Genomic DNA, 12126 nt, shown 5'->3' on the forward strand with positions numbered 1-12126 from the left:
TTCTCTGAATTAGATGTAAAATTCCTCACACAAGCTGCATAGAGATAAATGTGTTAGTCAGAGAGAGGGTGAGCAGGTAGCAGGAAGTGAAGGATACAATCTGCTAAAAACTATGCTACTTCAGCTTGATGGTTTCAGACACTGGTGTTGCCAATGTAGGTGGTGCCGTGGTTTAAATGAGTTTCACAAAGTTCATGTGATGAAATTTAATCTCCCAATTCACATGTTAATGGCATTTGGAGGTGGCTCCTTTGGGAGGTATTTAGGATTAGATGGGATCCTGAGGGTGATACCTTCATGATGGTATAGTGGCTTTATTTTCATATTATTTTATTTTTTGGTACTAGGAATTTAACCCAGGGGTGCTTTACCACTGAGCCACATTTCCAACCCTTTTTTATTTTTTATTTTGAGACAGAGTCTCACTAAGTTACTTAGAACCTTGCTAAATTGCTGAGGCTGACCTTGAACCTGTGATCCTCCTGCCTCAGCCATCCGAGTAGCTAGCATTACCTGTGCTCAGCCACCATGCCCAGCTGGTCTAGTTATAAAAAGAGGAAGAATGGGAAGTAGGATACTCATTGTGTCTCTCCATGTGATGTCCTCTGTCATGTCATGATGTTTTAAGAAGGTTCCCCTCTAGAAGCCAACTCCTTGCTCTTGAACTCCCAGCCTCCGGAAATGTGATAAAGAAATATTTGCTGTTTAAGCCAGCCAGTCCGGTATTTTGTTATAGTAGTGCAATCTGCTAAGAATTTAGGAGATAAAGAAAAATGATCAGTCTTTTGTGAACTGTGGAGAGGAGATGCTCATTCCAGACTTTTGATTCTTGATCCTGTTTAATTCCTCCAGTGTCATGTTTTATTTATTTTTAATTTTTTAGTTGTTGATGGACCTTTATTTCATTTATTTATTTATTTATTTATTTATTTATTTATTTATTTATTTATTTAAAGAGAGAGTGAGAGAGGAGAGAGAGAGAGGGAGAGAATTTTTAATATTTATTTTTTAGTTCTCGGTGGACACAACATCTTTGTTTGTATGTGGTGCTGAGGATCGAACCCAGGCCGCACGCATGCCAGGCGAGTGCGCTACCACTTGAGCCACAACCCCAGCCCCTCATTAATTTATATGTGGTGCTGAGAATCAAACCCAGTGCCTCACACAGGCTAGGCAAGTGCTTTACCACTGAGCCAAAACCCCAGCCCTTTTTATTTTCTTATTTTGAGACAGGGTCTTGAACTTGTGATGCTCCTGCTCAGCCTCTGGGGTAGCTGCAATTACTGGTGTGCGCCACTGTGCTTGGGTAGGCTTTTTTTCTTTTACTGAAAATCAAAGGGTGGAAAAGTCAAAGTAGTTTGTAGGGGAAGCTATACAAAGACAGTGAAGAAAGAAAAGAAAAATGTCCCACTTAAGTGGATCTTTATCCATTATAGTTTGGATCAGGCATGTTCCCAGCTTGGCACTATTGGGAGGTGGTGGATACTTTAAAAGTGGGGTGCTAGTGGGAGGTCATGGGGTCATTAAGGTGTGTGCTTGAAGGGGACTGAGGGTCTATGATCTCTTCTCTTTCTTTTGCTTCCTAGCCATGAAGTGAGCACTTTTGCTCTACCCATGAAGTGCTGTCTCAGGCCAGTCATGGACTGAAACCTCTGAAACTGGAAGCCAAAATAAACCTTTTCTCTTTATAAGTTGATTGCCTCAGGTGTTATGGTTTAGATATGAGGTGCCACCCAGAAGCTCATGTGTGGTGTTATGGGAGCCTTAATCTAATCAATGCGTTAATCTGCTGATAGGAATTAACTAGGTAGTAACTGTAGGCAGGAAGGATGTGACTGGAGGAGGTGGGTCACTGGGGGTGTGCCTTTGGAGTTTATATTTGTCCTTATTGAGTGGATCTCACTCACTTTCTCTGCTTCCTGTCTTGTCCTGAGCTGCTTTTCTTTCCCACGCCCTTCCACCCGGATATTCTGCCTCACCTCAGGCATAGAAAAATGGAGTTAGCCAGCAATGGACTAAGACTTCTGAAACTATGAACCCCCAATAAACTTTTCCTCCTCTAACATTGTTCTAGTCAGGCCTTTTGGTCACAGTAGTGAAAAGGCTGACTGACACTCAAGTATTTTGTTATAGTTGCAGAAATCTAACACAAGAGATAAAATGAAGGAATATGGGAAACATGTTTTACCTTATGACCTTGTAAAAATGCAAAGCTCTGGAAACAGGACTAAGCCAATGTTTATAGTAACAGTGCTGGGCCCACAGTATCCAATAAATATTGGCCAATCTGCACAGGAAAATATTAATGTTTGGATAAACCAGGGTGTAAGGGGCTTACCAACAGAAATTAATTTTCTTATCATTACAGAGACTTAGAAGTAAAGTTCAAGGTCCTAGCTGATTTGGTTCTGTTTTTGGCATACCACTTTCTTGCTGTGTCCTCCCACAGTCACCTTTGGGTCTGTGTGTTATGTGTCTTCATCTCCTTTTCTTATAAGGGATCTAGTTATTTTGGATTTAGCTTCACTATCTGACTTCATTTTACCCTTAAAACATTTTGATGGTGGATATTGAATCCAGAGTCTCATGCAAGCTAACAACATACTTTGCCACTGAGTCACATCTCCAATCCCCTTTAATCATCTCTTAAAATTCTGTCTCTCAGTTGTCTATGGAGGCACCTACACATTCTGTATCACAGTTGATCCAGGAGGTAAGCCAGGAGGATGGCAAGTATGAGGTTAGCCTGGGCAACTTAGTGAGATGCTGCATCAATAAATGGATAGATAAATAAAAAGAGTCAGGGATTTGGTTCAATAGTTGAATGACCATATGCAGTTTCAATTCGGGGAGTGGGGAAGGGAGAGGGAGGAGGAGAGGGGGAGGGAGAGGGAGGGGAAGAGAGAGGGGAGGGAGAGGGGAAGGGGGAGGAGAAGAAGAGGAGGAGGAGGAGAGAGGAAGAGGAGGAAGAAGGAGGAAGAGGAGGAGGAGGAGAAAAAGACCTATCTATCTACAGCACAAACATGTTGCAAGGTCCTGAGATTCAGCATGTGAATTTGGGTAGGGACACTATTCAGCCCAGAGCAACAAGAATAGCCGCAAACTGGGGCTGGGGATGTGGCTCAAGCTGGTTCCATCCTCAGCACCACATACCAACAAAGATGTTGTGTCCGCCAACTAAAAAAATAAATATTAAAACTTCTCTCTCTCTCCTCTCTCACTCTCTAAAAAAAAAAGAAAAAAAAAAAAAAGAATAGCCACAAACCAACAAATGAGGGTCCAGTAATTCTGTTAGAAGAAATGGCACCAGAATGGTTCCATGAAAGGACAAACCCTACTAGAGGTAGTGCTGTATAATCAAAAATATGACAGTCCTTTGTCCCTGGTTCTGGGAGGGACTTTTAAAACCATTGGATTTTCCTGAGTAATAGGATTGTCTTTGTTACACACAGGCCCCTTTGATCCCACTTGAGTTATGTTAATGACGTGAGAAGACTCAGGGTGGGGGCTGATCAACCGGAAGGGCAGCCAAGGGTTTGGAGGGTTGGGGCTTTGAGCCAGTCAGCCCTCCGCAGAGAGAAGGAGGTGGAAATTCAGTTTAATCAGTTGACCAACACTCAACCAGTCATGCGTGTCTGATGAGACCCTAATACTGAATCTCAGTGATGTGCCTGGAGGGTGATGCATCCTGAGGAATCAGGCACATCACTGAGATTCAGTATCTGGAATCTCTGTACTCAGAGTCATTCCTGGCCTCACCCTACGTGTGTCTCTTTATTCCACTCTTCTTGTTGTAGCCTTGTGACAAAACTGTAATCTTTATGTATAGCACTTTCTTGAGTTCTGTGAGTCACGGTGAATGATCGAACCTGAGCAGAGGTTGCATTGGAGGACATCGCCCACATCTGCAGCCTGTCATAGTTGAGGTGTCCTAGGGACCCTCTTGCAGCTGGCTTCTGGAATAGGGCAGCCTTGCTGAGGCCTTTATCCTAAAGCCTGTGGAATTTGGCACTAACCACAGAGTGTCAGAATTGAGTGGCAGCACACCAGATGGGATAAGAATATTAATTATTATTATTATTTTTTTGGTACCAGGGACTGAACTCAGGGACACTTAAGCACTGAGCCACCTCCCCAGCCCTATTTTGTATTTTATTTAGAGACAGGGTCTCACTGAGTTGTTTAATGCCTCGCTTTTGCTGAGGCTGGCTTTGAACTCGCAATCCTCCTATGTCAGCCTCCCAAGCTGCTGAGATGACAGGCATGTGCCACTGTGCCGGCCAGATGGTATAAGAATAGATGGTGACATGGGAAGGCTGTCAACTGTCACAAAGAATCAGAAGGATATATACCCATACAGGTGAATTTCTGTTGGATGGAGTCAGCATATGACATCTAGAGTTAGTATAACAGAAAACCCTCTGTCCTTCCCACCTTATCTTAGTACTGAAGGGACAGAGAGTTTTAGTTCTATGAACTTTCTTAATTTATCTGGGAAGTAATGACAGCTGTTGTGATATGACGTAAATCCAGTAACCTTGGGTCCTTAGCCAAACTACTCAAACTTGTAGGTGTCAGGTTTCAGGATAAATGCCTACCTCAAATACCCATGAACAGTAGAATGGATAGATCTTTTATGGCCTATTTATACAGTGGATTAAAAGAAAAATGCAATGAAAATGAAGATAGGTGCTGTGGCACATGCCTATCATCTCAACTGTTTGAGAGACTGGGGCAGAAGGATCATAAGCTTGAGACCAACCTCAGCAACTTTGTGACATCCTGTCTCAAAAAAAAAAAAAAAAAAAATCAAAAGGACCAGAGATGTAACTCAGAGGTAGAATGCCCCTGGATTCACTTCTAGGTACTGTCAAAATAACAACACAGTAAAAAGCAATGGAAATGAATAATCTAAAACAGCATGCATACTTAGAAGGCTGAAGCAGGAGGATCACAAGTTCGAGGCCAGCCTGGGAAACTTAGTGAAACCATGTCAAGATAAAATAAAAAGGGCAGATGATGTAGTTTGGCTTGCCTAGCATATGTGAGGCCCTGGATTCCATCCCTAGTTCTGGGGGAACAATATGCTATCCTTAGTACCACTGTGCTTGAATTATATTAACCTAGAAAAATAAAATACATTTTAATCTCTTTATATTAAAGAAGCAGAAATTAAAAACAAACAAACAAACAAACAAACAACAACAACAAAAAAACCCAGCATGCCCCGGGCTAGGAGTATAACTGAAGGGTAGAGTGCTTGTGTGGCATGCCTCATCCCTGGGTCCATCCACAACATTGCAAAACTAAGGAAATAAATAAATGAATAAACATGCACACTACGAACAAATCTCTCATAATAGTGAACATAAGTGGAAGACACCTCTGTGTGTGTGTATTTTATATATGTGTGTGTGTGTATACGTATAATAATAATAATAATAATTATTATTATTATTATTTTGATACTGGGGATTGAGCCTAGAGGCTTTACCACTGAACCACATTCCTAGCACTTTTTAAATTTTTATTTTGAGACAGGCTCTCACTAAGTTGCTTAGGGGCCTGGATAAGTTGCTGAGGCTGGCCTCAAACTTGCCATCCTCCTGCCTCAGCTTCCCAAGTCATTCATTGGAACTATAGGCATGGGAGCCACCACACCTGATATATATATCATCAATTTTAAAAACCAGGCATATCAGATGTATGGGTGTTAAGATTCAGATATTCAGATGTGGTCATCCTTGGGGTGGCAACTGGGATTCCTGGCTGGGTGGGAGCACAAGGGGAGCTTCTGCAATGTTGATAATGTTTCATTTCTAGATCTGGGTATGAATGAAAATAGGAATGTTCCCTTGGTGAAAATCCACAGGTATTATACTCAGGGTTTGTACATTTTTCTGTATGTACTTACTACTTCAAAAATAAGTGACCATCACACCATAGTGTGCATGCCTGTAAACCCAGTGATTTGGGAGGCTGAGGCAAGAGGATTGCAATTAAAAAAAAATTTTTTTTGGTAGTTGTGTATGGTCAGCATGCCTTTATTTTATTTGTTTATTTTTATGTGGTGCTAAGAATCAAACCCAGTGCTTCCCACATGCTAGGCAAGCACTCTGCCACTGAGCTACAGCCCCAGCCTCAGAGGAGGATTGCAATTGTCTAGGCCATAAGCAGCTTAGACCCTATTTCAAAATGAAAGATAAAGTCAGGCATGGTAGCGCACACCTGTAATCCCAGTGGCTCAGGAGGCTGAGACAGGTGGATTGTGAGTTAAAAACCAACTTCAGCAATGGTGAGGCACTGAGCAACTCAGTGAGACCCTGTCTCTAATAAAATACAAAAAAGGACTGGGGAGATGGCTCAGTGGTTGAGAGCCCCAGGACCAAATAAATAAATAAAATAAAAATTAAAAAAAAAAAAAAGGGCTGGTGGTATAGTTCAGTGTTAAAAGCTCCCCTGGGGACAATCCCCAATACAGTAATAATAATAACAATAATAAATAACCAAAAATATTAATGGAAAAAACAATATTAGTCATATAACATTCAAATTAAAAAATTCAGAGAGAGAGAATTTTTTAATATTTATTTTTTTAAGTCTCAGTGGAAACAACATCTTTATTTTATTTTTATGTGGTGCTGAGGATCTATCAAATTAAAAATTCAAATTAAAAGTTCAAACTATGGGGCTGGGTTGTGGCTCAGTGATAGAGCACTTGCCTAGTACGTGTGAGACACTAGATTTAATCCTCAGCACCACTGAAAAATAAATAAAATAAAGATATTGTGTTTACAAATAAAAAAATAAGTTTGAACTGTGAGGATTTGGAGATAACATATGTGAAGCACTTGACAGGTTTTAGCATAAGGTTATTTGTGGGGTCTCCTCTGGTCCTTAGATAAAAGGCTGAATGAATATGCAAATGAGCAAACTGGATAGGGAAAGAATAATCAGCATACAGTGAAGAGTGGAATGGACCGAGGAGAAAGAGCCCAGATTGGGGTTTACTTTTAGGATCCTCCATTTATGAACAACTCACCTCTCTGAGCCTCAGCTTTCTCCTCTGATGAATAACCACCCAACAGGTGGTTGTCACCATGAAGTGACTCACGTACAGACCCTCTCTGGGCACCTGACCCACCCTCACCCAGCAGACCTCAGCAGTCAGTTAGATGATGATGATGTGGAGGCCCCATATTCTTGCAGTCAGAAGCCTCATGCACTTGACCCAATCATGACTCTTGCCTGTGACAGGTACACATCGTCAACAGGCAGTTTAAAGACAGATCTTCTCTGGGTGCTGTACACACAACTGTAATTCCAGCAACTTGGGAGGCTAAGGCAGGAGGATCAGAATCTTGAGGCCTGGGCAATTTGGTGAGAGTCTGTCTCAAAATAAAATAAAATAAAAGGGTGTAGCTCAGTAGTAGAGTATTTGTCTAATAGGCATAAGGCCCCTGGGTTCAAACCCTAGTACAGCAAAAACAAAAACCAAATTCTCTGTAGACGTTAACCTCTAAACATTTGTTGATTGACACTTCCAATTTTGCTCTAGAAAGTTAACTTTCCAAGAAACGCTGCTCACAATTTACCTTCAAGGAAATCATTTGCAGTTCCAGCAGCCATGTTCTCCCATTAAGCTTATTGCTGGTAACAACGGTGCCAAGACAGTATGCCAAATACACTCTTCCTAAGTGACCTTAAAAAATTATGCTAATGGCAATTTTATGTCTCATGGAAACTGTTCCTGTGTATGACCTGCCAACAGGAGCTGATCCCAGCCTCTTCTGCCTCCATCCAACCTGGACATTTCAGGAAATTATACCCATGAAGAGATGCCTCTTAGCTGTACTGTTGCTCATTTAGAAGCTAGCTGTATAACCAAGTTCTGGTGGAAACATACTTTTAGTGTACATTAATGTGTCTGCTCACCACTTACTCATGCCCTGCTAGAAGGCAGACATAATGGCAGGTTGTTACTTCAACAACAATTTCTAACACTTAGTACTAGAGGGGAGGAGGAACAACCTCTTTTTTTTTTTTTTTTTTAAAGAGAGAGTGAGGGGGGGGAGAGAGAGAGAGAGAGAGAGAGAGAGAGAGAGAGAGAGAGAATTTTTATTTTTATTTTTTTTTAAGAGAGAGTGAGAGAGGAGAGAGAGAGAGAGAGAGAGAGAGAGAGAGAATTTTTAATATTTATTTTTCATTTCTCGGCGGACACAACATCTTTATTGATATGTGGTGCTGAGGATCGAACCCAGGTCACACACATGCCAGGCAAGCGCGCTACCGCTTGAGCCACATCCCCAGCCCAGGAACAACCTCTTTGATACTCTGCGTACCTCTCATGTCACTTTGTACCCGCAAGACCCTAGTTTATTGTGTGTATAAGGCCCAAATAATACACTCAGAATACATAGATCAAAGACCAAGAATGAGTAAAAGTGTTCAAAGGTCGTGAGCTAGACAAACGGGTTGTGGAGGAAGTATTATTTAAGTGGGATGCAAGTCACAAGCCACATTCAGTCCTAGCAGACAGGTTCTTTGCAAGTAGGAAGGCCTCTTGATAGGTGAGTGACCTGAAGAAAGCTGAGCTTTCTAAGTATAAAGCAGCAAAGAATGGTGCTAAAAGTGGTCTTATGTTGTTGTCCAAGGAGTTTGAGAATAAATACTTCTGAAATTATTTTGGGAAAAAACTCCAGAGCTGGATGTGGTGATGCACACCTATAATCCCAGCTACAAAGCAGTTTAAGGCAGGAAGATTGCAAGTTTGAGGCCTACTACTTGTGAGATCCCATCTCAAAATAAATTTAAAAAGGCTGAGGATGTAGCTCAGTGGTTAAACACTTCTGGGTTCAATCCCTAGTACTGCAAAACAAATAAACAAAAAACAACAAAACCCTAAAACAAAACAAATAAACAAACAAAACTTCACCAGAACTAGAAAAAAGACAATGCTAAAACTTACCACAAAAAACCCTAATAGTCAAAGCAGTCTTGACTAAAAAGAGCAAAGCAGGACCTGACTTCAAAACATGCTACAAAGCAATAGTATTCAAACCAGCATAGTACTGGCATTAAAACCAGATGCATGTACAAATGAACATACATTGGAGAAAGGACAGTCATTTTATTTTTAAATTTTTTGTATTTATAGTTTTTTGGTACCAGGGATTGAATCCAGGGGCATTTAAACACTGAGCCACATCCCCACCCCTTTTGTGTATTTTTATTTAGAGAAAGAATCTTGCTGAGTTGTTTAGGGCCCTGGTAAATGGTTGAGGCTATCTTCCAACTTGCGATCCTGCTACTTCAGCCTCTCAAGCCGCTGGAAGTGCACCACTGTGCCTGGGTAGGATAGTCTTATTAATACATGGTGCTGGGAAAATTGGATATCCATATGCAGAAGAATGGAACTATATTCCTATCTCTTGCCGGTTATTAAAATCAATTCAAAATGGACTAGAAACTGAAACATAATGCCTGAAACTATGAAACCACTAAAAGCAAACATAGGGGAAATACTTAGGGGTGTTGGAATTTGTAAGGAGTTTTTGGACAAGACCCCAAAAAGCAAAGGAAACCAAAGCACAGATAGATAAATAGGATCATGTGAAACTAAAGTCTTTGGCACAGAAAAGGAAGCAATCAAAAGAGTGAAAGAGTAGGGCTGGGGATGTGGCTCAAGCAGTAGCGCGCTCGCCTGGCATGCGTGCGGCCCAGGTTCGATCCTCAGCACCACATACAAAGATGTTGTGTCCGCCGAGAACTAAAAAATAAATATTAAAAATTTTCTGTCAAAAAAAAGAGTGAAAGACAAATCTAGAGAACAAGAGAAAATATTCACAAACTATATATCTGACAAGGGATTGGTACCCAGAATATATACAGAACTCCAAAAACTCAATAGCAAAGTACCAATAACTCAATTAAAAACTGGGCAATAGATCTAAAGAGATGTTTCTTAAAAGAAGACACACAAATGGCCAACAGGTACTTGAAAAAAAAATGTTCAAAATCATGAACATCAGGGAAATGCAAATCAAAACAATAGTGAGGGGCTGGGGTTGTAGCTCAGTGATGGAGTGCATGCCTAGCCCATGTGGGCCACTGGGTTCAATCCTCAGCACCCCCATAAAATAAATCAGTAAAACAAAGATATTGTATCCATCTATACTATTAAAACACACACACACACACACACACACACACACACAGAGTGAGGACTAGGGATATAGCTAAATGGTAGAATACTTGTAACATGCACACAGGGTTTGGTATAGTAATGCTGTGAACCAAACCCAGGTTCACAGCATTACCATACCAAACAAAACAAAATACAAAGAAACAAGCTGGGGGTGGTGGCGCATGTCTATAATCCCAGAGGCTAGGGAGGCTGAGACAGGAGGATCGAAAGTTCATAGCCAGCCTCAGCAATTTAGCAAGGCACTAAACAACTCAGTGAGATCCTGTCTCTAAATAAAATACAAAATAGGGCTGGGATATGGCTCCATGGTCGAGTGCTCCCGAGTTCAATCACTGGTTGAACAACAACAATCTCAAAATACAAAGAAACAAAATCTAAATCTCCCTCAAAACACAATGAGATAACATCTCACCTCAGTAAGAATGACTATTATCAAAAATACTAAGGATACTAAATGTGTTTTTTTTTTAAGAGAGAGTGAGAGAGAGAGAATTTTAATATTTATTTTTTAGTTTTTGGTGGACACAACATCTTTGTTTTGTTTTGTATGTGGTGCTGAGGATCGAACCCGGGCCGCACGCATGCCAGATGAGCGCACTACCGCTTGAGCCACATCCCCAGCCCCTAAGGATACTAAATGTTGACAAGGATTTGGAGAAAAGGAAACCCTTCTTCCTTGCACACCATCAGTGGGAAGGTAAATTAGTTGAGCCATTATAGAAAAGCATATGGAAGTTCCTCAAAAAATTAAAATTAGAACTACCATATGATCCAGCAAGCTCTCTACTGACTATCTATCCAAAGAAAATGAAATCAGTATGTCGAAGAGACATTGGCATTCCTATATTTATTGTAACACTGTTCACAATAGGCAAGAAATGAAGACAACCTAAGTGTCCATCAACTGATGAATGAATAAAGCAATGAAAAACTATCATTTGCAAAAGCATGGATGAAATTGCAATCACTACGTTAAGTGCAATAAGTCAGGTACAGAAAGGCAAGTACTGCCTGATCTTATTCATGCTTTTTTTTTTTTTTAATACTTATTTTTTAGTTCTCGGCGGACACAACATCTTTGTTGGTATGTGGTGCTGAGGATCGAACCCGGGCCGCACGCATGCCAGGCGAGCGCGCTACCACTTGAGCCACATCCCCAGCCCGCCTGATCTTATTCATAATGTGGAATTTGAAAAAGTTGATCTCACAAAAGTTGAGAGTAGAATGGTGGTTAGCAGAGGCTGAGGAGAGTAGGAAGAGGGAGGGATGGAGAAATGTTGCTCTGTAGATAATAAGATACAGTTTTTAAAAAAGGAGCAAGAAGTTCTGGTAGGGTGACTATAGATAGTAATAACGTACCATTCATTTTGAAAAGATAGAAGAGCCCAGTGCAGTGGTGCATGTCTGTAATCCCAGCAACTCAGGAGACCGAGGCAGAAGGATCACTAATTTGGTCAGCCTCAGCACTGGTGAGGCACTAAGCAATTTAGCTAGACTTTTGCCTCGACCAGTGCAGCCAAACTAGCAGGTTCTGGTGACGGGTGATGGGAGGTTAGAAAAAATAAAGATCAACATACGCAAATCTTGAAGATAAAACAGCTGAGACTGAGTGGAGTGCTGCTCTCTGATGGAGAAGCAGGTCTAAAGAGTTACACCAGCAATCTTTATTATATATGTCTCTGAATCAGATTAAAGACTATGCAAGCATTATTCTTTGTATTCATGAAAGTTACAGAGCTAGCAACAGCATGCAGCTATTTCCTCAGTTACATTCTACAGTTGCAATGTGCAGCTCTCAAGAAAGTCTGTTGTTTAAAGTTACTAATTCCCAGGCAGATTCATGAGCAGCGGAACTGGGGAGACATCGTGGTTATCTAAGCAAGGAAGTTCCTTCATTCCCAGGAGCTGTGTGCTTGAGA

The sequence above is a fragment of the Ictidomys tridecemlineatus genome, chromosome 7 (assembly GCF_052094955.1).
Source record: "Ictidomys tridecemlineatus isolate mIctTri1 chromosome 7, mIctTri1.hap1, whole genome shotgun sequence".
NCBI classification, from domain to species: Eukaryota; Metazoa; Chordata; class Mammalia; order Rodentia; family Sciuridae; genus Ictidomys; species Ictidomys tridecemlineatus.